Raw genomic sequence first — 3,342 nt, forward strand, 5'->3', positions numbered from 1 at the left:
ACGGGCTCTGCTGGGGGTACGTTGTAGGGGATGTGTACAGTAGTGACAGAGCCAATGAATTCATGACAGCAGGCGTCCACAGTGCAGAAACTACGGAAATTGATCGGCAATCAAGTACCTTCTCTCGTGTAACAGAGTATATTTAAACTTTTTTTGATAACAAGTTTTTTACAAACGGTGACACCTAAAACCTTTATAACACTATTCAGGGTGATGACCTTGATAACATATTGAAAAATCATTCAAATCGGAGGTGGCTCTCCTATTGTAAATATTTACCTAAACCGTGCACGGATAGTCTCCTTACAACATGTATATGTAAATTGGTAATTCAAGAATATGAAACGTTAAATCGAAGCATTGTAGATACTTGCAAAAGAAAGGTATCAGGATATTAGCGGGTGAGCCACACCTTTGGTACACAATAGTTGTCGGTAAATATCGACTTATTGTCATCTTAAATTGCAAAGCTCTTATTACTTAAGTGTCCCTGATTGCTTCCGCACGGGAGCATCCAGACAATATCTTTATCAGCCACGCCTTTTGTACATTCGCCATTTTGTCTTAACGATTAACCATCACCTTCGGATAAAATTAATTTCATCGTAAAATCAAGGTTATTCACTTTTTCGAATTTAATTTTATCAAGTTATTCCTTAATTAGTTTCATTTTTACCTTACTCAATGACGAAACATTAAAGGCTTTAATTGAAGCTAAACCCCATCAGATTTAACTACGGGCGAAATAAATTGTCCCTGAACAAAAGCACTAAAATGAATTTTCAATGCCACTTTTTTACGCGATCGAATTACACGACTGAATAATGGAGATTGACCTACCACAGGCATTAACGTGTTCATTAGATCTACTACTCTTGTATTTTGCGTCTCCCGCGTTTTATTACTTTCGGAGATATCGGTACAGTAATGTCTCGATGAGTGCGACGGACTCAGATTTGCTTCGGAGCATTCATGGCAAGGCGGAAAGGTTTTTAAATTGTATACTTTCGTATTGCAGTATGTAAAGACAATGGAATTTGTGGTGCAAACAATTAATAAGTTATGATGTATCAAAATTTGGTAATATTTAGTATAACTGAAATACAACAAATATATTCATATGCTTCACGCCTGTTTTTATTTCTAAATACATTTTCTACATTGTCTTTATGCGAAAAATTTGATTTTCTCTTATTACAATAATATTTTCGGTTTTATTTTAATTAACGCTTTAGTATTGTTCTTCTATACTAATTTATACCTGAAGTTGCAGAAAAACTACGTTTAGATTAAATTTATTTATAACTGAAGTATTTCTGCATTCTTCAGTACTATTCTGCCGTATCCTATAAATAAGTGACGATTGCTTATGCTTATATGATTATCTTTATGCTAGGTGTTCCATTATTTCTAGTCTACTTCGAATATTTTAACTAGACTTTTAATGCAATTCTTACGAGTCATCATAAGCTCTTACAATAGAAACATTCGAAACTACCAATATCAAAGTTTAAGAATCATAGATTACAAAACAAGTTTTAAACGTAGAAATTTGTGTGCCTATTAAATATTAAAAATAGTGTAAACTGTATCTATTATTAAGGTATACGCGATACTATTGTCGAACTATTTACAGTAAGTCGTACCCTTTTTCTAAGAAAAGGTTCAAAACTGATGTAGCTACCGTCACTATTTAAATAATCGTATGACACGAAAATTCTTTTTTGTTGTCACATTTTAACAAATTTTCATACGTCTTGTAACATAAATCCGAGAGCTTCGAAAAGTATAATAGGTATTTTACACAAACTATTTTTCCTTATACTACTTTACCATGATCAGCACTATCTTCGATCATCAATTTCTCTTCAAAACATCAAAATACAATGTCAAAATTAAGCCAAATAGATAACAATTCGAAGCTCAATATTCCCAATTAAGTAATTAAATAAAACTCAAATTCTCGTTACTTTCGTAGTTTAAAAACATTTTCCGGTTTCTCTAAACCCCACTACATAGTGGTGTGACGATAAAAAGAATTCTTGGCGTCCATTAAGAATACAATATGTGACATATTCTGGTAAAAAGAGGTTATAGGTAAGAAAAAATTGATTTCAACTTCTTCAATTTTTTTTTATATAATTACAGGTAAGTATGCTTTTTGCAGTGAGACTAACCCAAATTTCCTAGAATGATTACTGACTTCGCAATTCACAATTAAAATCATGTATTAATAATGAAAGTAGACAATTGAATTACATAACTAGTTGTACAAGCTTCACTAATCGAAAATACGGTGGACTACATGTACATACATACTCTGATCAACCTGAACCCTTATGTCAACAACCAATTTTACCTACATTGTTCAATAACCGGGGTACAGCTGTACCCGCGTGGTGATATCATGTTTTAAGGCTGTTTAGGAGTGGTGATTTATTTTTTTCTGATTATACTCGACAGTTGTAGCGGGAAAAAGTGTCAAGAGATTTCAGCTAGATAGGACTTCACAGTGTATTTGTAAAGGACCTTTGAAATAAAGTCACACGGTCGTTTGCTTACTTTCTTCAGCTCAAACTTGCTGTCGCGATTTGAAATTCAACGTAGGATAGTTGTAGAGCATAGAACTGTGGTATTCGAATTTTCTCAGGTCTGTATCTTTGAGGAAAATCCTTAGTTCTTAAGTTTCATTATTTCGCGTGGGAGCGAACGCAATATTAGCGTAAAACAATAGAAGACAGAGTTCAAAATGTACAAGTTATGAGGCATTTTTCTACTACACTTACCATCGAAAGTGTTCGTAGAGCCGTCAATTTTTCAAGCTCAGCAGGAACACCAATTGTTGGATTGTGTCGTACATATTTCTCACAAAGCCGAAATAAAAAAACGTAGGAAAATAAAAAAATCATATTTTGAATGTAAAAAACCCGTTTGCGATGAGTATTCAGTTAACTGTACTTAGAATTCATGAAATAAACAATTATTTTTAATTTTTTGAAGGGATATAAATATTTGTTTTTCTTTATTTTGTAAGCTGCGTCATCCTTAAATGTTACTTCAATTGTTTTTGTACAGCATTTTCGGTAATTATCACATTTACATGTAGGGGTATAACTGTACCCCGGTTATTGTAAATCGACATATGAAGTTTAGCTCGTTATTGTGACTTTTCCTAGGTACGAATTTTTAATTTAAGGACAGAAATCGATAATAAAATCTCTGAATAACGAGGATCTGGCCGGCTGAAAAGATTTTTGTACTAGAACACCCAAAATTTTTAGCAAGAAGGTGAAAATAGGTACAGCTGTACCCGGGTATTCACGTGAAGGTTAAATGAAGTAC

This window comes from Dufourea novaeangliae, unplaced genomic scaffold (genome assembly GCF_001272555.1).
Source record: "Dufourea novaeangliae isolate 0120121106 unplaced genomic scaffold, ASM127255v1 scaffold108, whole genome shotgun sequence".
Taxonomy (NCBI): domain Eukaryota; kingdom Metazoa; phylum Arthropoda; class Insecta; order Hymenoptera; family Halictidae; genus Dufourea; species Dufourea novaeangliae.